At 42.4% G+C, this 23,502-nt stretch overlaps 1 long non-coding RNA gene across 1 annotated transcript; it reads right to left on the reverse strand.

Annotated features, from left to right (window-relative positions):
* Positions 1-850: 850 nt before the first annotated feature.
* Positions 851-21,979, reverse strand: LOC122459543. Its single transcript, XR_006280306.1, has 4 exons — positions 21,798-21,979; positions 2,255-2,374; positions 2,091-2,174; positions 851-1,474 (listed from the first exon to the last, which is right to left on the reverse strand). It is a non-coding gene; the product is annotated as an uncharacterized LOC122459543 (long non-coding RNA).
* Between the last annotated feature and the right edge of the window lie 1,523 nt (positions 21,980-23,502).

Below are 23,502 nucleotides of genomic sequence, written 5' to 3' on the forward strand. Positions count from 1 at the left end.
AACTGAGGGGAGATTACAATAAAATGTTATTTAAAACATAAAAATATATATTATGTAGGGCTTTCAAGCATTTTAAAAAATGATTGCAATTAAAAAAATTAATCACATGATTAATTGCACTATTAAACAACAATAGAATACCATTCATTTTATATATTTTTGGAAGTTTACTACATTTTCAGATATATTAGTTTCAATTACAACACAGAATACAAAGCATACAATGCTCACTTTATATTTTTTATTACAAATATTTGCACTGTAAAAAAACCAAAAATGTATTTTTCAATTCACCTCAGACACGTACTGTAGTGCAATCTCTTTATCATGAAAGTGCAACTTAAAAATGTAGAATTATGTACAAAAACCCCCTGCATTCAAAAATAAAATTATGTAAACTTTAGAGCCTACAAGTCCACTCAGTCTTACTTCTTGGTCAGCCAATCACTCAGACGAACAAGGTTCGTTACAATTTGCAGGAGATAATGCTGCCTGCTTCTTGTTTACAGTGTCACCTGAAAGTGAGAACAGGCATTTGCATGGCACTGTTATAGCTGGTGTTGCAAGATATTTACGTGCCAGTTACGCTAAAGATTCATATGTCCCTTCATGCTTCAACCACCATTCCAGAAGACAGGCATCCATGCTGATGATGGGTTCTGCTTGATAATGATCCAAAGCAGTGTGGACTGACACATGTTCATTTTCATCATCTGAATCCAGAGGTGAAAGTAAGCTGGTCCGGCATACTGGCAAAGTACTGGCTTTCCCAGGCTGGCGATTTAAAGGGCCCAGGGATCCCTGCAGTGGTCAGAGCCCCGGGCCCTTTAAATCGCCTCCTGAGCCCCGCTGCCGGAGCCGTGGGGTAGCGGTGGCAGGGCTCTGGCAGTGATTTAAAGGACCCTTTAGGAAAAGGTTTTGTCATGTAAAATGTTTTATAATCTATTTTATGAATCCTCCTACACACCATTTGGCCAATTTTTGATGACACCTTATTTGCAAGGTCTATCAGCAATGCCATTGGGTCTGGTGTCTTTGCTACCTCTATGATCATTTTGACAACTTTGGTTACAGTTTTATTGGTCATGTTAAATCATTTCAGTTTGTAGCTTTCAGACATAATTATATTTAGGACCCGTGCCACATTCAATTTAGAAGAAATACATCTAATCTAGTGAAATATTTCTGAATGACCCCAAAACATACAATCATGGCAGCGTTGACTGGGAGCATCTATCGTGCAGGCAGGCTGCACAGTTATCAGCAAGCTGTCCTTTCAAACAGTGGTAAATGTTGTTTACTACAATAGCCCTTATAACGGTGGTCATAACATCATCTTCACAGCTCTGCTGGTCAACTTCCTTACTTTTTAAAATCTTGCTTTATGTAAAAGCAGCAGGTGCATATCACGTTTATTCTTCTCAAAGGCCCGTTCTAGTCATCTTCTTCATACTCTGAAGATGTATTTCAAAAGCTAAGAAAAAAAGTAGGTTTTAAACTTTGTTGGAATAATTTAAAAATAAAAAAGGCAAAAAATGAACTCATGCTACCTCAATCACACTCTCATCTGAATCATCAGCATCCTCCCCAGCAGTCACACGGTCGGGAATCATATCAGCACCCTGTTATTAAACACAAACATATAGCTGCATTTAACCCTCATTATTTTCCAGCTTTTTTTTTTCCTTTCAGAATGCTCTAAACAAGCGTTTCTCCAGTTGGGGTCCATGGATCCCTGCGGATCTGCGAGGGTACTCCAGGGAGTCCGCGAGCCCCACTCATCAATTCTTCTCCCTCCCTCAACTCCTCCCCCTCCCTTCCAGTGCCTCCTGCATGCTAGCTGTTCAGCAACATGCAGGAGGTGCTGGGAGGGAGGGTGAGGAGTGAGGAAGCAGGGAAGAGAAGGGGCAGGGGTAGAGAAGGGGTGGGAAGAGGAGGGATGGGGGTGGGGACTTGGGGGTAGGGATGGAGTGGGGGCAGGGCCTGGGACTGAGTGGGGGAAGGAAGTGGGGTCCTTGAAAATTTTAAAATCAAAATGGGGGTCCTCGGGTTGCTAAAGTTTGAGAACCACTGCTCTAAACAGTTTTTACCTCATCATGCTGTTTTGGCTCTACATCTGATGGCCACTTGCTACACACCTCGGCTGTGATCCTGTATGGTGCTGACTTGTTTATCTGTCAAAAAACCAACAACAACATTTTAAGCACATAATTGTAATAATTTCTTCATGACTAAAAACTTTCAGCTGCTTTACCGTAATAATGTCACCATCTTTGCATGAATCAGGGTCTATCGGCTGGCTCTCAGCTTCACTATCCTCAGACAATCCCTCAGAGGTCATGTCCACATATATAGGCTCTTCTTCCACCCATGCCTATAAAAAACAAATATATTTAACCATAAATATAAAATGTTTATAATTTTTCAACAATTTGTTATAAAATACAGGCCGTCTTATCTCTGCCATCAAGTCTGTTTCCTCCAACCGAGAACAGATTTTTCCACAGATTTGTCCTTTTCCTCTTTTACAACCAGCAAAACCCCATAAAGTCTTCCTGGTTCTTCGGTTCAATTTCAAGCTGAAACACGGGAGGTTCAGCATTGGGGCTGTCTCTTTAGCAAAATATATGTAAATGGGTTGTCTCTTCTGAACATGAGCAGGGACACCCAAAAGCAATTCAGGCTTCTTGGTGTGTGTGGGCATCTTGTAAAAGGATATGACTGCCGTGAATAGGCTCCCAGTGTAAAACCCCTTTTGCAAAAATGTTTGGTGTTATACAAGTCGGTCAAAAACTCATTGGCTAGAGTTTTTTAAATAACCCACTTCACGATCACTCATATGTATTGGTTCAACAACAAAAAAGTGAGTGCTCTGATTCGTTTAGGAAAATGCATTCTATGATGTAGGTGTAGATCAGCTTCTGATTGGTCTGGCTGAGAGGGTGGTTTGCTCCCGATACTCACCACTGTGAATAGTTATCATTTCACTAGAGGCAGCCACAGGGTATGCTGCTTTGGTCTCTCTCAGCCAGCTTTGTGCTCTGCTTTAAAACTAATTCTTTATTTTTCCCTCTTTTTTCCATAAACCTTTGAAACAACCTCATCTCCATTCTTTAAAGAACTTTTTCCTCATTTTCCTCTCTTTTTATGAAATCTTATTTTTCCTCTTTTATTTAATAAATATTTTGATTTTCTTTTATGTATTTCAAAATAACTCTTTATTTTTTCTTTTCTAAAATACTTTTTTTTCCTCTAAAGCACATTTTAAAACCCTCTTACTGCCCTCTGCTCTCTAACACAGGCTCTCTTGCTCTTATCAACTCTATTTGTAATTTTTTAAAACTCTTTTACTTTACGTTTCTCTCAAAACCCAGCCGAACATGTCAAAATACATGCACACAAGCACCCCTAACATTACCCAGTACAAAAATAAAAATGTATTTTTTCAAAATGGCTGACAGCGCCAGACGTGTACTTGTCCGGAAACAGGACTGGAGGATGGGACATAAACCATAAAAAGGGTGTGGAAATCTGTCAAAATACATAGTGATGAATCCTATCGAGTGGCATAGTACTCACCTTTTATGGCATACCAGTGGCACACAGCTAGAGGGAGTCAAACTAGAGACCTATTTGCAGGCATTAAAGAAACATCTCAATGAGATTCACTTGCAGGTAGCTATTAAATTGGGAAGATATAATCAGAAGACAAAAGCCTATTTTGATTAAGGTCAAAGAGAGAACACTTGGGAAATTGGAGATCAGGTTATGCTGCTATCATATGCTTTACCAGAAAACAATTTTTGTAACTGATGGACTAGTCCATATTATATTATGGATAGATTCAGTTCCTCTGTGTACAAAATTAGAGTAACAAGAGGAAAAAGAAAGGTAGATAAATTCTACCATGCCAATCACTTAAAGTTGTACAGGAAAAGAAATATTTCTCCACAGGCAGAGCATTCCAAGACGTTGACCACAAAAGAGAAAGTGGAGGACCAGACACAGACAGCTCAGTAGCAGGAAAAGAAAATGCATGTCTTAACATTGATTCTGTATTACTTTAATATTGCATATGTTCAAATGGAACAACAGACTGTTCCAGTACTACAGAAAACAAGAATAATCAAGACTAATCAGGATATTATCTTGGGACTAGACTCAGACTTGCCTATTGAGGCTTATAATGCAGTAACAACAGTGATTGGGGCATAAGAATGAATGAAACAAAGTCAAGGACTCAAGTTGAGTGCACCACACCTATCAACTGAGATTTTCTTTGAATGGAACTATCAACATACTGACAATTTTTGACCAAAATGTAGGATAACACACGGTTTACAGCATGGACTAATAGTACAACTTTGAAAATACAAAAGGTAAAAAATCATATGTCAGGTTTGTATAGTTAGCATTACGTTTAACATTAGATAGTAATTTATATTATGGGAAAAAATTTAATTAAATATCCAAAAATGTGGAGGAAAGTATGTGCATTATTTTCCAAAAAACCCAGTCTCTCAAATACTTCTTCCAACTACCATAAGTAGTACCAAAAAGTTCAAGGGGAAATAGGTGAGAAAATTGTTCTTGCATATAACATAGAAGAAAATGAGCAAATATCTTTTGTAGACTGGAAAAGAATCTCTCCCCTAATAGAGGAATACATGGGGGAAGAATGTAAAACATATGTTACAATTAGAGATAAAGCCTCAGTAATAACTGGTGGAATTCCATATGGAATATGAAAAACAAAACCAAATGTCAAAGCTCAGTAAAATGTGGCATATTGACTATATAGAACCTAGATTATGAAAATGAAGGCATGTATGAAGCCTATATCTAAATTATCTCTCTGGGTAGTCTAAAAGTTATTAACAAATATTTTAAAGTTGAGGTACAGGCAATAGTAGTGGAAAAGGAAAAGTGGTTTGTAGGACCTTGTGGAAGAAGAAGTTACTCACCTTGTGCAGTAACGATGGTTCTTCGAGATGTCCCTGTGGGTGCTCCACTCTAGGTGTCGGTGCGTCCTGGCACCGGAGATTGGATATTTTTTGCAGCAGTACTGATTCGGGGGAAGGGCATGCACAGGAGCTGTCTCGTGCAGCCGTTGGCACCTCCTGTAGCACATGCACCCCTGACAGTCCCCTCCGTTCTTTCTCTACCACAGAGTTCGCCATGTGAACTCCAAAGTAGAGGAGAGGAGGATGGGTAGTGGAGCAAAGGGACACACATCTCGAAGAACCATTGATACTGCACAAGGTGAGTAACTTCTTCTTCTTCTTCTTTGAGTGGTGTCCCTGTGGGTGCTCCACTCTAGGTGCTTGTAGAGCAGTACCCCACTAGGGGTGGCAGGGGTTCGGAGTTATGTATAAGTGTGTGATGAGAGCACTGTGAGGCCAACAATAGAATCTGAGACAAGGCCTTGGGTGATAGCGTAATGCTTTGCAAAAGTGTGCTCTGATGTCCAGGTTGCAGCTCTACAAATGTCTATTAAGGGGACATTGTTCAAGAATACAATGTCACCATGGCTCGTGTTGAGTGGGATCTAATGCTCACAGGGGGTTCTTTGTTTTGTAGGTGGTAGAGTTTGAATACAGGAAGGGACCCATTTGAAGAGTCTCTGGGTCAATATTGTAAAGCCTTTGGAGTGCTCTGCTGTAGAGACGAATAGTCTTGGTGACTTGCGAAATGGTTTAGTTCTGTTCAAGTAGAAGGCTACAGCCTGTCTGACATCTAGCATGTGTAACATTGTTTCTTGAGAATCCTTATGTGGCTTGGGATAGAGGGCAGGTAAGTGTATCATTTGGTTAATATTAAAATGTGTAGCCACTCTGGGCAAGAATTTTGGGTGAGGACATAACATGATTTTGTCTTTTGTAAATACTGTGTACGGTGGTTCAGTCATCAACACTCCTATTTCACTGACATGTCTTGCAGACGTGATTGCCACTAGGAATGTGACCTTCATTGACATATGTAAGAGTAAGAAGGTTGCTAGAGGTTCAAAGGGTGGTCTTGTGAAACATTTGAGCACAAGATTGAGATCCCATGGTGGCATAGGTTGGTGTACTTCTGGGTACATGTTCTGTATGCCTGAGAGAAAGCACCATGTAATTGGGTGAGTGAATATTGAAGCCCCTTCTATTTGTTCGTGGAGGGCTGTGATGGCAGCCAGGTGTACTTTAATAGAACTTATGGCTAACCCCGTTTCCTTCAGTTCTAGTAGGTAGTCTAGGATCATAGATAGAGGCACCTTGGTCGCATCCAGCTATTTTTGCTGACACCAAAGAGAGAATCTTCTCCACCTGTTGCAGTATTTCTAGTGGTGAGGCAATGGCTATTTAGTAATACCTGTTTTACTTTCTCCGAGCAGTTCAATTCTCCATGTTGGAACCACACAGGAGCCACACTTTGAGATGGAGCGTCGCTGGGTCTGGATGGAGCATCAGACCCTTGTTCTGGGACAGGAGGTCCATCCGTAAGGGCAGCGCTTGTGGGGCACAGACTGCTAGGCATGACAGGAACAGAAACCAAGTCTGTCTGGGTCATGTGTGGACAATAAGAATGATGTATGCTCTGTCGAGTCTTATCTTGCGGATGACCCATGGGATCAATGGTATTGGCGGGAAGGCGTACATGAGCGACGCGTTCCACGGGATGAGGAAGGCATGCCCTAATGATCCCAGTGCGAGGCCTGCCTTGGAGCAAAAGAGGGGACTTTTGTAGTTTGTCTCTGTGGCGATCAGGTCAATTATTGGGTGACTCCATTTTTGGAATATCGTGCTGAGAACACTGTCATGGATTTCCCACTCGTGTTCCTGTGAGAAGTGACTGCTGAGGTTGTCAGCTGTAGTGTTTTGGCATCCCAGTAGGTATGATGCTGTGATATTTATATTGTTGCAGATGCACAAGTTCCATAAGTTCATGGCTTCTACACATAGCGAGTGAGACCTGGCTCCCCTTTGGCTATTGATGTAAAACATGTATGCCACATTGTTGGTGAGAATAGAGATTGAGGTGTGTCATATGAGTGGGAGGAAATGGCGGCATGCATTGTGTACCATGCGGAGTTCCAGGAGATTGATATGTAGTTTGGTTTCTGTCACAGACCACTTGCCCTGTACATTGTGGTGACCCAAGTGGGTACCCCAAGCTATCGGGGAGGCGTCTGTTGTCACTGACAGGGAGTCTTGTTGAAAGGGAATCCTTGAGCATACATTCCCTGGTTGTGTCCACCATTGTAGGGAGAGGATAACCCTCGGTGGTAGTGTCACGCATCTGTTGAGAGAGTGTTTGCTGGGTGCATAGACCATACTCAATCAGTACTGCAGACGGCGCATATGGAGTCTGGCAAACTTTACTACAAAAGTCATAGCTGCCATATGTCCCAGAATCTGAAGGCATGTCCTCACTGAAGTTTGTGGGCTGATGGTTACTGTGGAAATAAGTTTGGTCAATGTAGTGAATCTGTGGTTTGATAATATTGCCTTGGTTTGTATGGAGTCTAGGTCACTCCAATAAACTCAATCACTGGGTTGGTTCCAGGGTGGATTTATTTTCATTTATCTGTAGACCTAGCTGGTGAAACAGGTCTATTGTGGTCTTCAGCATGCCTTCCATTTCTTGTCGATTGGCATCTTTGTCTAGCGCTGGGATTATTGTGGCCAGAGTGACCATTTTGAACCTGTGGTTGCGTACAAAATCTGTTGTGTTTTTGGAGATCTAAGATTGGTCTCCATCCCCCTCCTTTCTTCTCTGTCAGGAAATATTTGGAGTAAAAACCCTTCCCTTGGTATTGGTGTGGTACAGGTTCTACAGCACCCAGCAGTAAGGGGTGGTCTACTTCCTGTTGCAGAAGGTACTCGTGAGAGGGACAGGGAAGGGGAGAGGGGAGGACAGTTGTGAAAGGGATGGTGTAGCCATAATTGTATGATATCCAATACCCAATGATCTGTTGTTATCACAGCCCAGACACAGTAAAAGGGGTGTAGGCAGTGACCAAAGTTGTGGGATGGGGTATCTGTTGGCGCTTGAAGTGTGGGGAGGTTGTGTATACCCTCGACCAATACTTCAAAATTGTGGCTTAGATATAGATGGACAGGGCCTAGTTCTGGGAGCTCATTGTCTCTGAGCCCGTTGTTTGGGTCTGTTCTGAACAAAGTATCGTGGTTGTTGATGTTTAAACGAGGTGTCTTGTGACCTCTGGTATGGTGTAAAGCATGGGCATTTGTCAGGCGATGGGTGTATGCCTAGTGTACACAGCACTGCTCAGGAGTCCTTCATGGTATGGAGCATGTCATCTGTTTGAGATGAGAATAGTTTATCCCTATCGAAGGGGAGGTCCTCCACTTTTAGCTGTAGTTCTTTCAGAATTCCCGAAGCTTGCAACCATGATGTTCTTCTCATAACCACAGCTGTTGCAGTTGTTTGGGCAGCTGTGTCCGCTACATCCATTGAGGCTTGCAGCGCTGTGCAGGCTATTATCTGATCCTCATTAATAACGGCGTTGAGTTGAGGATGTTTGTGCTTGGGGAGGTCTTCCACAAGCTTTTGTAATTTACCATAGTTAGAGTAGTCGTAATTTGCTAGTAGAGCAGAATAATTGGCAACTCTGAGCAGAACGGTGGCTGATGAGTAAACTTTACACCCAAATAGGTCCAGTCTCTTGTGTTCTTTATCTTGTGGTGTGCAGCGGAAATGGGGCTGTTTACTGCGCTGATTGGAAGCCTCTACTACCAGAGAACAGGCTTGAGGGTGTGAAAACAAAAAATTCCATGCCTTTGGCAGGAACAAAGTATTTCCTATCAGCCCATTTGTTGGTGGGTGGTGCAGATGCTGGTGTTTGCCATATGGCCTCCGCAGGCTCCATTATAGACTCATCCATGGGGAGGGCGATCTTGGCTGATGATGCCGGCTGTAAGATTTTTAACAACTTATGTTGTTTCTCCTGCACCTCATGTAAGGCAATTTCTTGGCTGTTTGCTACTCTTTTGAAGAGTTCTTGGAACGGTTTCAGCTCATCCAGCACCATTGGGATAGACGGCATCATAACTTCCTCTGGTGTGGAAGATGAGTGTGGGGCAGGTGGTGAATCATCCAGGTGTGCCTGTGATAGTATCTCTTCCCCTTTTATCTCTGTCTCGGGGGGGGGGGTTCTCTGAGTGGTAAGGAGGGATGTACTCTGAATCTTCTTCTGGCTGGGGAAGAGGGGGCAGAATATAGGTTCTGGTATGTGGCTCAAGAACCCATTGTGGCCATTGCATGGGGGAAGCTGGCAATGAGTAAGGCCAGTGCTGTGCACACCAGGGCTGTGAATGCTCGGAGGGATGAGGCTTGGGCTTCACAGCATTCCATGTAGGTCTCCTCTGTGATGGGGATGAACGTTGGGAGGAGAAGCCATTGTCCTGCACGTCTCCTTCCTCGCCACTCTGCATGGAGAGTGGTGCAGGAGATGAAGGATGGTACCGTGCTATGTAGCTCGGGAAGTGTTCAGTGCTGAGCAGTGGTGACTGCGGTGCCAAAGAAACTGCTATGTCAGCATGATGTAGGAGTTGCATTGGTCCCACCTGGGGGGTGTGGTCGACCGTTGGAGCGCTGACCAGTGCTAGATTCGGCTTGTTAGCAGGCATCAAGTCTGGGGTTGGTGCCAGTGGCGGCAGCATTGATCGCGGTGCCGCTGCCTGTTTTGCGCTCCGCACCGGGGTAGTCAGTGCCGTGGAGGAGACTTGACATTTTGACTCCAGTGCTGCGCATTGGGACTCAGCAGAGGTCGGCTGAGGGATGGCGGAGTGGATGAGTGGAGCACTTAGGGTAAAGACCTTGCTGGTGAAGCTCTCTTTTTGTGAGAGTCCCTTGTTGGAGAGGTTGAGGCTCACTTCCTGATAGTTTTGGAAGTCGGAGCCTTATCATTGCTTATGATCACGGTTTATGAGACTCCCCAGAGGACATCTCTTGCAGAGATTGGAGGGATTTCTCCATCAGAAGCATTTTGAAATGGAGATCCCTATCACATCTTGCTCTTGACTTCAAGTTGCTGCAATGTATGCATTTCTGGGAGATATGAGTTTCTCCCAGACAGCAGATGCAGGATGCGTGGCTGTCAGAGACCAGCGTCGATTCACGACAGGAGTCACACTTTTTAAACCCCGTTGAGCCTGGCATGACTTCAGTTAAGCCTCTTCCCTGCTCTCGATAAATGAGGGTGGGAGTTAATTGCAGTGGTAAACCGTAGAGCTATTCCTAAATGGGGAACAAAGTAATGAAAAAACATTTTTTTTGAAGAAAAACCTCTATGAGGAACTAACGAAACTATGTAACTAACTATAGACTTATAAGAAGTTCCTATGTAACTTGTAACTTTTTTTTTCCAGAAAGTTTTTCCAGAACCTTTTTTTTTTTTTATCATGGAGAGCACTGCTGCTCTGTCTGCAGCTGAGGACAGTTGAGAAGGAACTGAGAGAACGGGTAGGAGAGGGGGGCCGCACGCGCACGTTACAGGAGGTGCACGAGATTGCTCCTGTGCACGCCCTTCCCCTGAACAAGTACCGCTGCGAAAAATCTCCGCTTTCCAGCGCAGGGACGCACCGACACCTAGTGTGGAGCACCCACAGGGACACCCCTCGAAGAAGAATGTCTAGTTCTACAAGAAGGTCCTGCTAGGCGTCTCACTGCGATGCCTATACCAGGGGTACTGGTCAATCAAATGCAATGTATGCATCTCTGTTGTGTTAAATTTATCTAATTGGCAAATGAATGAATTTAGTTGTTGTAAGAACACTAAGGTTACGTCCTTCTTTCCAGTACTTCTTGTGGATAAGGTTACTGCTTATCAACAGCGAGTAAGCTAAGATTTTGTCACAGGTATTTTTCGTAAAAGTAATGGACAGGTCACAGGCTTCCATGAATATTTGCTTATTGCCCATGACCTGTCCTTGAGTTTTATTAAAAATACCCTCAGAGGGAGAGGGGGCGACAAAGAGAACACTGTTGGGGCTTGCAGCTGCTCCAGCCCCGCCGCTGCTCCTGCGGCAGGGGCTGACTGCTGCTGCTCAAGCCCCAGGAGGGCTGACCCAACCCCAGCCACTGCTCTGGTGGCCCTGGGGCTGGCCTCCAGTCAGCTGTTCTGGCGGCCACTGATCCAGCAGCCCCAGGGCTGACAGCTGCTCCAGCCCTTCCCCAGAAGAAGTCACAGAGGTCCTGGAAAGTCACAGAATCCGTGACCTCCTTGACCTTTGTGACAGAATCGTGACCTTAAAAATAAGTACAAGATATTGCCAATGTAGGTTTCAATATAAAGATCAACCTTTATGTTCTCAGAAAGAAATGAAAAATTAATCCTTTTGGAATTTTAAATAGTATTACAGGTTTATTTGAAACAGGAATGTCAATTTGGAATAAGGTGGATGTTGAAAGAATTAAAAAGAATATCAATTATGTGTTTCAGGAAGAAAACAAATTAATTAATCCCATGTTAAAGGAAATTTATGGTTTAGCAATTGAAGAATGATTCATGGTGTATAAAATGCATGAAATAACCAAATTATTTAAAGAAGCTCAGATAAAAATTAGTCAATTGATAATATATAATAATAATCAGGAAAAAAATCACTACATAGAAAAAATGATTTGTTTAGCATATAGTAAATATGTAATAAACACTATTGATAATACTTTACAATTCTTAAAATTGAGAAAGGTGCCAAAATTAATTAGGAATAACAAATCTTAATTGATGTTATCCACATTATATTCAAAAATATGGAGAAGAGAAAGTCAAATGCCAAATTAAGTGTCAAAGAATATCATTTGGTGCAATTAGATATTAGGGATCTGTGACATCACATCCATATTATGACATGTGTTATTTAAATAAGATATGTGACATTTCAAAATCCTTATATGTCTTTCATATTATCATTACCCATGTTCAAACCAAATAAGGATGTATTTAATCAATAAGCCACTGTCCACTCCATAGGTCACCAGGAAGATAGCATCTACAGGGAGCAAATGAAATCTCCACTGATGATGTATCATCACCATGCCCAAACATGGAAAGTCCCATGAATTGCTTGTTACTCTCAAAAAGGACATCAGTGGAACTGTAGGTGTAATGTGTTTGAGGTAACAATCATAGGCACTGACTCCATGGATGCTCCAGGGCTGGAGCACCCATGGGGGGAAATTGGTGGGTGCTCTGCACCCACTGGCAGCTCCCCGCCCCCTGCCCCAGCTCACCTCCGCCTCCGCTTCCTCCCCTGAGCATGCCACTTCTCCCACTAGCTCCCAGCGCTTCCCGCCGTGAAACAGCTGTTTCATGGTGGCAAGTTCTGGGAGGGAGTGGGGAGAAGGGGGAACACGGCATGCTTGGGAAAGAGGCAGGGCCGGGACAGGGATTTGGGGAATGAGTCCAATGAGGGCAGGGAGGGGCTGGGATTGGGGTGGGGACTTTAGGGAAGTCGTTGGAATGAGGGCAGGGCAGGGGCGGCAGGGGTGGAGTCGGGGCAGGGCTGGGCGTTGGAGGACGCGAGCACCCATTGGCGCCAGGAAAAGTTGATGCCTATGGTAATAATCCCACTATGTGACCAAATGGAAAGGTGCCAATGGAACCTACTGAAAGTCAACGCAACACTGGTATCATGTCCAGTGCAACTAAGTGGGGATCTCCCATGGAGTGGGTGACCTATAACAGAGTTACTACACATTATTGTGTAGTAACTAATCACAAAGAATTTTATTCTGGTCAGATCAGGTATGTGGTTGTCAGATTAAATATGTGGTCACAAAATCCAAACTTTTGTTTTAAGCCACAAGTACCCATGATTATTGGACATACAACAATATCACCGATATCTGTTTTTGAAAATGAGACTGTCATTCTTAGTAACCCAGATTATCAAGATTTAATTAAGAAAAGTGCTCCAGTTTTTCAAGCATATATACCACCATTAAATTTGTAGCTAAAACAGTTGTTAGAAAGGAAAAATTCACATTTAATTAAGATTAGTACTGACATGAATCAGGCAGAACAAGCATGGTCTAAAATTTTAAACAGTAGCACCCCAAATGAAGTATTCACCCCTTCTGGATGGATGGAAATTGGGTGAAAGTGATGAATTTTTGTCCACAATATCCTCACTGCAGATACAATTTCTGCCTATATGGGAGGAAAAATTAGGACAATAAATAGAAAAAAGGTCTGTCGCGGGGCTGGTACACCCATCACCCTTTGGGGGTGACGGAGGGGCACCTTACAGCCCCGTGGCTGAGTCTGTAGGGTTGCATCTGGTCTCGGGGCTCGGTGGCCTAGCGGCCTTAGTCACTGGCGCGGCTCTTGCTATCAGGGCAGGGCGGCCTAGCAGCCAGAGTCACTGGCACAGCCCTTGGGACTGGTGCCCTCCCTCTCCACTGGGTCCCAACCCAGGGCCCTGACAGTGGCAGAGTTGCCTGCCACTAGCCTGGCAGGGATCCTACTGCAACATGCCAAGCTAGTGTCCAGTTCTGCAACTGACTCTCCACAAAGTTCCCCTGGGTCACTTCATACCTGATTCTCCATGGTTTTCCCCCTTAAGGTCTACATGATCTCCCCTCCCCCAGTGGCATCCTGAGTTTGGGGGTCCTGGTTCAACTCTGTCTGACTGGCCTTTGCATCCTGGAGTGCGTCTAGTCCTTCTGCAGGAGCCGATAGCACACCTCCTTCTTCCTTCACAGTCAGCTCAGACTGACCTGCCCTGATTCCTTTTATACCTGCCTTCAAGGCAGGTTGCAGCTGGAGCATGCTCAGCAGAGCCAATGGAGCATGGCCTCCTTGGCCCAGAGAGAACGATTAACTCCTGCTGTACCAGTGCAGGGTTGGTACACCCCATCACAAGGTCAAAACCCAGACTTGCTGAATCCAAACTATTTCCATTTCCCTTTTAGCTACTGTCACCTCAGCACTAGTATCTATAGCTGATGTTAGAGAAGAAGGTATTTATGAAGATATGCATAGCATAAACCCACATCAAGTAGGAGAATCTCCATATGCTATTGAGAGGTCCATCAGAGCCTCTCTGAGGATGTGAGTATGACTACAGTTACAATTATTGCATAGATTTGTAATACAGATAAGACTTGGTACTTGTGATTTTGTCTGTGTCAAAGCTGTCCCTGCCAGTGTGAATGTCCTCCAGGGACCAACTGAAACCAGCAATGGCTAGATCCTTGTTCTCCATCTCTCCATTACAGTCCTTCATCCATATGGATGGCCTCTCTCTCATTAGTGCCAAACAGCTCAAACACTTTGGAGACCTCGCTTGCCAAGTCAGCGATTCCCTGCTCTCCAACTGGGAATGCTGATGGAGCTGTTCCTCCACCTGAGCAGTCTTTTTCCTCTTGTGCAGCAGCTGGGCTTGAAAATCATTCCTGAGGCTGGCCATCATGCCTTGTAGCGCCCACAGCCATGGATCCGGCTTCCTAGTCTCCCCCTGGACAGTCTGCAGCTCTCTCTCCAGGACCTGGCAGGTCAGCTGCTTGGTCTGCAGTTCATATCTATCCACCTGCAGTACCCCTGGCCGTTCCATGTAGCTGTGCTGGATCAGGTTCATGCTTAGCACAATGGGGTTTACAGCACTATTATTCATATCACTCACAATGATATCCTGGCAGTGAAGAGTCTTGGAGCCCACCTGGACATCTGAAACAATTTATCCTACATGAGAGATACTGAGCCCCTTCCCAGCAGGGAAGGGAGACCTCTTGGGCCCTGGGAAAAGGGCTGAGTATATAAGGAATGTTATAAATAGTATTGCTGCACAAAACTGCAAAGGCATTGGTGGAAGGAACCTAAATAAACAGCATGGTGTGGAGATCCAACCAGTGGAGTCTGAGCAGGTTGCTATAATGCAAGAAGGCAGGAGCAGACTGTGCACTGCTACAGGTGCCATTTATAAAATGAAATTATTATTTATAGAAACCTCCCACACTTATTGCAACCTGATTTAGCTAGAAAAAGCCATCTCTACCTTTCTCTTTCTCTGTATGCAAACTCACCCAAATTTAAGAAGGGCTGATTAGTTTTCATGAACTTAGAACTCAAAAGGAAACTCTGCCACAGGCAAACATTATATTTTAAGAATTTGTATGGAATTTATACCCTGCAGGCAGGTGAGTAGGATCTCATTTGCAGTCAAGAATTAATCATTGCAAACTATAGGCAAAATAACTTCAGGTAATACAAGTACTTCGTTCTCAGTAACATGTAACAGTTACTATGAAATGTGTGGTTTTAATGAAAGTTAAAAGCCTAAATAGGTGTGTTAGGAGCCTAACTCCTTTTAGTCTGGGAGCACATGTAATTACACAACAAGTTAATGATAGAAAGGTAAGAGGGTGTCACTTGATTTGTAGAACATTATGGAATCAAATTACAATGGTGCCAACCTCTGTATCATGGCAGGGGGGTACTCACTGACCCTTTCCCTGGGCTCCCAAATCTAGGTCCTCCAGTGGGTGGAAATCTTGATAATACAGTGTTGTCAGAAATGGGTCCAGCTGGGTATCCTTCAAAAGTCTTTTCTCCCAGAAACACAATGGTACCAAACAAGACACACCTAGAACAATTATGTAGCTATATATTTGAGAAAATGTTTAAAAATCAACAGTTTTAAATTGTACCTTAACACAGCCATGTCAAACATACAGCCCTCACAAACTTAAATTCTGGCCCTTGATTGACATTACTGTGTTATCAGTTAGTGCTCAGAACATGTTACCTGGTTAATTTTTTAATGTTACAGATTGCTGCAAATGGAAGGAGTGCTTCAGGTTGATTCACCATCAGCAAAAAGAAGTAGCTTGGTGGCATTGTCAGCTTTGCTTATTATGCCAAAGAGTTGTAATGAGGCACAGGTTAAGATGTCAGCATCCAGCCAAAAATTACTGGAGTCCACCTACAAATAGTTTGCACATAGTTACATAACATGCATTACATAATTAATTACAATCCCAAAGTAATTTGATTTGTTTTGACTTTGGACTTCATCATTTTTAGGGATCAGTGGAGAGAAAAAGAGTACTGACTAGCTGTATCTTTGGAGAATACCACTATAGAGGACCTGGTTAAACACAATGCTCTGTGGCTCAGAAACTGAATTTGGCAAGGTTGGAAAGGAAGTACATTGAGCACCAGGAAAACATTGAAGATGCCAGGACAAATGCCAGGCATGGGCAAGTCTTTGCTGCTCTTTATTCAATCTGTCAGCACAGCTAATTAGAATTTGCACCTCACGGCACTGCAAGACTTTGTGAAATACTTTTCTGCTTTAGATTTAACCAACTATTCTGTGATAATCACCTGGTACCCCATTGAGATAAGAGGTGTAGAAAACTCTGACCCCAACATATGGCAAGAATTTTGAAAAGGAAATTGGATTGTTAAAAGGTTGCCATTCTCTTCTGTGCACTTGATTCAGACAAAGCCCTAGAACATGAAAACAGAGCAATGAAAATCATTGAAGGGTTGGTGGGCATAACACAACATCCAAATGCTCTTTCTTGGTTTTTCCTGACAACCCCAGAACTCCATGGAATTTTGAACGAAATTTTAAATATGGCTGAGATGACTTAGAAGTAACCAAGAACCATCTAGACTCATTAGGTGTTGTTAAATGACAAAAGGGGGCACTGTTAAAGCTACAGGATGAACTTACTTACAGTGGCAACCCATTTGCTTATAATGGACCAGAGCATATTAATATCATGACAACAGCAGTCTTCAGATGACAGTCAAATGGATACTTTGGGTCCGGACTTATTTGAAGCCTTCAAAACCCAAAGAATTATCCCAGACACCATCAATCAAGAAGAACAGACTAAAACTGTGCTTGAATGAAAAGAAGAAAGTCAGAGGGAAGGTGGCAGATGTTGGGATAGTCCCAATTATTATTATGAATTACTGAGATTGATACGAATGTAGTGAGGCTTGGTACTGAATTTGCTAAAGGATTCTGGGAGCTGGGTTCTCTTAGCATCAAACCATTCATATGGAAATTTACTGAGAATGCTACAATTACACTTGTTGTTGTGTTTACTGATACAAACTAACATTGGCTATCACTCTGAAACAATTACACTTGAACACTATGGATTATGAATGGTTAACCAGAGGCTCTATGTATGTGTGTGTGTATTTCAGCTTGGAACTTTGGTCATGGTCAGTCAATGGCCAGTTCACTAAATTAAATGGTGAGCTTGGTACTAACTAACTAGGGTCAAAATGATCCCTTTAAGATGGCACCACACTAAGAGCTCTGGTGAATGATTGATGAGTAAGTATACGCCAACTGATTTTTGGTCTCTTCTTCATTGTCCCTTCCAAAAGTATTAATTGAAAAAACAAGTAATGAAACATCCACAGGGCATATTTCCGGAACATGTAACTCCTTTGAAAACAAGGGATATAAGTACTAAGAATATCATATGTGCTGTGGCAGTTCCCCATTTAATATCTGAAGAGTTCCATGACTCTGTAAAACAGAGAGTCTCAGGGTAGCCAACACCCTGCTGTGAGGGACTTTTGTAGGACTTTTGGACCAGAGGGCTTCAGGGTAGCCAAAATCCGGTTTTTTTGGGACATTTGACAGACAAAGTACTTGAGAAGAGAAGTCTCCATCTAGGACTGGTAGCTATAGCTGCTTTCTTTGCCAATCAGAATACTGTGTGGGGCCAACATAGTTACTGAGGGTTTATGCTTGGGGAATTGAGGTTTATTAAGAAGACGTATTATATAGTATTTTAATGCTTGTGTGATTCTTTCTCAAATAAATGTCAGTGCATTGAGCAAATTGAATCCAAATTTTCACTGGTACCGGTAACAATCCCCCAGCCATGGGCCATTAAAGATCCATTTCAACAGCAGGGACTATCACAGAGCTAACCCCAGACAGGTCATTGTTTGCTTGTCTCCTGGTCATGTCCCCATTTCAGTGTGATGTGAGGTTTTGGAAAAGTATGAGTTCTCCATTGTACCATGGTTGATGTTTGAATGCCACAGAACAATGCTTACATGCCAGGCAAACAGCACACTAATGAACATCTTTAATACTTTTCCTAAGTCAGCACCTACGAACAACGTGACCAGTACCTTATACCAACAGAGACCCTTCAGTGTAGCAATCATATACGGTATGGCTGAGGTACAAACTCTCAACAAACCAGATGCTGTTAAAATCTGCTGAGATTTGGCTGAACACTTCGTTATGAGGCTACAGAGAAAACACTGGACCTATGATGAAGTCCACCTCATGTTTGACATGTATGCAGAGGACTCAATTAAAAATATTACCAGAAAGAAGAGATTCTATGGTATTGCACCTGTCCAATACAAAATCATTGACTCTACAAACATCTCCAGTGCCATAGTGAAGAAGCTTCTGTCTCATACGCACACAAAGCATGAATGAACTGCATACCTCGAAGGAAAAATACTCCAGCATGCAAAGAATTGCTCGAAGAATTTCATCGTCACATGGCATAATGAAGCTGCTACCTCACATTGCTCAGTGGAGTTTCTTTGTAGTTCCCATGAGGAGGCTGACACTAAAATTATCTAGCATGCCATCAATGCCACAGAGCTCTCTCTACTACTAAACTCCGGATTTTTGCACAAGACACAGATATTCTAGTGGTTTCTGTGAGACGCTACCAAGACTTCCACAAGATTCTGGTTTTGTGCCTGTTGCCGAAGAAGAAATTCGCTGCATATCCCTCAGAGATGCACTCCTAGCACTCAGGCCATTAAAAGCTACCAGATTGCCAGGCTTCCATACCCTTTCAGGATGTGACACTATTGGAAGGTTGGCTGGAAAGACCAAATTATCTTTCTGGAAGGCATTTGATTCAGCTTCTGAAGACTCTCTCTTCACTTTGAAGGTGCTCAGAACAGCTGAGATCATCACTGATGAGGTCATAAATGCATTGGTGGCATTCATATGCCGAGTTTACCATTTGAAGACCAACATTATGACACTTCCAGAGCTCATTGGTGGATGTTTTCCAAGAATCAGATAAATAGAGAAAAATTGCACTGATAAAGGGTGCATTTATCAAGAGGGCAAATTATCAAGCAATGGAATGGCTCCGGGATGACTGAGCACATCCAAAATTACCCTCCCCTATCGGGCATGAATGGCTCTTGGAGGATGGACTGATCACACCAGTTATGTGTGAAATACTGTGCACTCCCAAATCAACCCTTCAGCTAACCAAATGCTTTTGTGCAAAAGCCAGATGTTCATCACCTGCAAACATTTGGCCAGCAGCCTGCCTTGTATGGCAATGTGTGAGTGCAGCACAGATGAAGATCAGTGTGACAATATGTCTAGCAGTGGTGTCCTAGACACAAACGACACTGATGATGACTTTGATGAATAAACTTTTTCTGTCCTACATGCCAAGGCTAACGTCCCTACGATTACCAAAGCAATGTAATTTTTATGTAAGCAATACATCCCTATGTTAAAGTATAATTTTAAAAAGTTGATTTTTAAACATTTTCTCAAATATATATCTGCATAATTGTTCTAGAGTTGTCATGTTTGGTACCATTATGTTTGTGGGAGAAAGGGTTTTCAAATGATACCCAACTTGACCCGTTTCTGATGCCGTATTATCAAAATTTCCATCAGGTGGAGGACCTGGAGCATACAAGTCCTCCCCTGCCACACTGCAGAGACTGAAAACGTTGAAATTCTAATTCTGTCGATTTTTACAAATCAAATGACACCTCCTTTACTTTTCTATTACTAACTTGCCCCTGGAATGAGATTTTGAAACATTATGTGCCAAGATTATTTTGAACATTCAGCCCCTCGTCTGCAGGAATGGGGTGGTATCCCCTTAAATAGTTTGTGGGCTCTTTCATGGCACTCACCATGTTCTATGTTTGATGTTTTAGAAGCCACCAGAAACCACATACATGTAGGTGTTGCATGTTTGTGTATAGTTAGTAATCAGTTATGTGGGATCCAGCTGTGTTCATGTGGTTTCTACATATTGTTTTGTTGTATAAAGAGCAATAGAAACAACACAATCCTTTAGATACAGCACTACTCCCCATCTCTTCAGCATAGGCTGTCTTTCCTGTACAGTTTGTAACCAAGTATTGCTGTCTCCCATGAATTTGTCATTCCTCCATGTTTATGTATTGGCTATTATAGCAAGGTTCTTGTCCATTGCAAAGCAACTGACATCAGTCACTGAATCAGAACATAAATTCTGTCCTCTCCATCATATTGAAGACAAAAGGCTTGATTTACCATTGTGCTGCATCTTGTGTAGTCATTTCACATTCATTTTGCAGGGTATAAATGTAACCCAAATCAGAATGGTGTAATATTTTACACTCACTTTGCAATGATGTAAATGACGACAAAGTGCAGGATAACTGAACTGAGCCCATAGGTCCCAATCCTTCAAATGCTTATGTATGCAAATAACTCTGCACATGGATAGACTCACTGAGCTCAGTGGGACTATACTCACATGCTTATGTGATAGCAGGGCCAATGTGTTTAAGTATCTGTTTTTATTTTCCCTAGTGAACAACTTTTCAGCTATGAAGTTTGTGGGGATGGGGGGGAGGTTGTTTTGTTTTGTTTTGTTTTCTGGCTTGGCATTTGAGCGTTGGTTTTGTTTGTTTGGTCCATAGAGATTAAGGATTACAAGTATCATGTTAAAAGAAAAGGAGGACTTGTGGCACCTTAGAGACTAACAAATTTATAAGAGCATAAGCTTTCGTGAGCTACAGCTCGCTTCATTGGATGCATTTCTGCCTCAGCTGTTCTATATAGCTGTTGCATTGTAAGTGCTTTGAGTCAGAGACCATCTTTACTCTGTGTTTGTATAGCACCTTGCACAATGGGGTTCTGGTCCATGAATAGGACTCCTAGGCATTATGGTAATATACATAATAATTGTTATGGAACTATAATGCCTGTTTAACCTTTACATTTTCAAAAGACTTATTTTGCAGGCCTTACTCTTAGATGACTAATCCCATCTCTTCATTACTGATAATCTAGCAGCAGTTTCTGGAGCCAGCAAAATCTGTTTCCATATGCAAAATACTTTGTCCCAATCCACTGCAGCTAAGAAGCCCAATTTGGGGTGGAGAGGCATGGCCTTATGGTCAGTCCCTAGTGTAACTGAAAACAGTCAAGTTAAAATTCAAGCTGGCAATAGTCTATCTAGCTCTCTCAGGGTCTGCTAGAACCATTTATAATACATAAGCACTGCAAAGGTAAATTAGATCTGCTGTAGTTTGTTAAATGATGAATACCCCTCCCTTTCCAAAAAGTGAAGGTCTGAATTGCATTTAATTGCTGTACAGTAGGTTAAGAGTTCTTTCTGTGTATTCAAGCTCAATAACCACAGGTTGTAAAAGTTTCCTCTGTTAGGAGTTAATGCAATAAAACCAGTAGTACTAAGACTAATTAAAGTACAAAGAGAAGTAGCAACAGCACTTAACAAAGTCCATTGAACACTTGCAAAATAATGGAAGATTTTGAATAAGGAAAGTGGTTACAACACAAACCTAAAGCAATCGACTAGTCTCACATCTAGTTCTCTAATACCATCTCTATATCCTCTCCTATAACTTCTTGTTATTATGCTAAATTGTGTTTGTCGGATTAGATTGCCTCTCATCTTTGGGAATTCTTGTTTCTGTGTTTATTGATTTTCACTTCTTAATGAGCAAATTCTGAGGCAAATGTCACCAAGTAGTGAACAAAATACTGAATATAACTTTTTGATACCTGCCATACACCAAGACAAGACAGCTGTCACTCCAGTCAGTTAGCCATCCATTCAATCTCCTCAGAAGCTCTGCCAGCGTTTACTCTGCCTTGTAGGTAACACTTGGTGTACCCCAATCTCCAAACAACTCCAAAGTGTCTCTCTATAGTGTCCAGCCCCTGTCACTGGACACTCTCAGTAGTTAGCCATAAAGAGAAGGTTACAACTCAGGACAAACTCAGGATTAGATCCTTCATTACAACACAGCACTTACATAAGATTCACAGATTCAAGTGAGTATTGAATATGAATAATGGAAACAGAAATGGTTACAAATAAACCAAAAGTATAACATGCTTCTAACAGATTAGCCATAACTTTAACAGGCTACACTCCTTTGTCTCAAAAAGTTTCTCACCATTGCAAAGAATGTTCATTTTCAGTCAATTCAGGATCCAGTTGTTCATGAACCACTCCCTCCTCTTTCAAAGGTGTTTCTAAGGAAAATGGATAACAAAGTGGTTCTTCTCCCTTCTTCTTATAGCCCAGTAAACCCTTGAAATGGATCCTTTTGAAATTTACCCCCAAATAAGACTCTCCTCCTCCTCACATGTTCTCCACTGTGCCTGTGTCATGCTGCCTTCACATCACCTTGTTAACTTGTTTTTCCAGTTTGCTTCACTTGGCAAATGTAGCTCCCATTGTATTTCTCTCATAATGCTTAATTTGCATTTGAGATAGGGATCGTTGAATAGACATGTTTTTGGCTGACCTGTTTCTCCACTCTGCCTTGTTACAAACTTTACAGGATAATAACAGTAGGTATACATAATTCCTCATACAGTGTTAATACAATGATATTAGTGACCAGTGTGTCAACGGCTTTCATTTGATACCTCACACAACAACCTTTATAAATAAATACTATGACAGCAATGTGTTAGGTGTAGTGAATTTGTCTGGCCTCCTAAGAGTTGCTGACACAGTGTAGTGAATCACCAATGGGCCACTGTGTCACACATATAACTTATCAGACCTCCTGTTCAGCATGTGTAGAACAGCATGCGACATCAGTAGATGTGGAAAGATGTTGATAGATGTTTGGCTGTGTGTGTGTTCCCTTTGTGTGCTGCCCCAGCCCTGCACAGACAGCTGGCATGGCAGACCTCGAGCAAACTGCTCAATGACCACAAGATCCATTAAGGGACGAAGACACCCAGCCAGTTTTATTGTTGACGAAGCATGGTACTAGTATCCTGCAGAGTCTACTGGACCACTAATACATGTATGCCTGTAACAATGGAACAGCTTAGTGAATGGCAGGATTTTCCATTCCTCCCTAGGCCAGACAAAGATACTTCCTCCGAGATAAATTTTTATACCACAATACAAACAAGTTACTACTGCCCCTCTGACATAGTTAGTTACTGCCCCATGACTCAGCTAGTTATCACCCATCACCTTGTACATGTTGGTTCAATCAAAACATCACTATTACATACTGTCATCCTGACCTTATCTTTTAGGAGGGGTCAGTGTGTTCTGTTATCCTTGGGGAATGGCTTTGTACCATCCTTGATATCAGGATGTTCTGGTATCACTTGACATTGGGATGTGTTTGCTTGAATACTCTGTGACTAGCACTTCTTAGGAATGTGTATTTCCGCAATATCAATCCTGTTCTTGCCAGATTCTGTGAACTTGCAAGCAGGCAGAACCTGACAT

The sequence above is a fragment of the Dermochelys coriacea genome, chromosome 3 (assembly GCF_009764565.3).
Source record: "Dermochelys coriacea isolate rDerCor1 chromosome 3, rDerCor1.pri.v4, whole genome shotgun sequence".
NCBI lineage: Eukaryota > Metazoa > Chordata > Testudines > Dermochelyidae > Dermochelys > Dermochelys coriacea.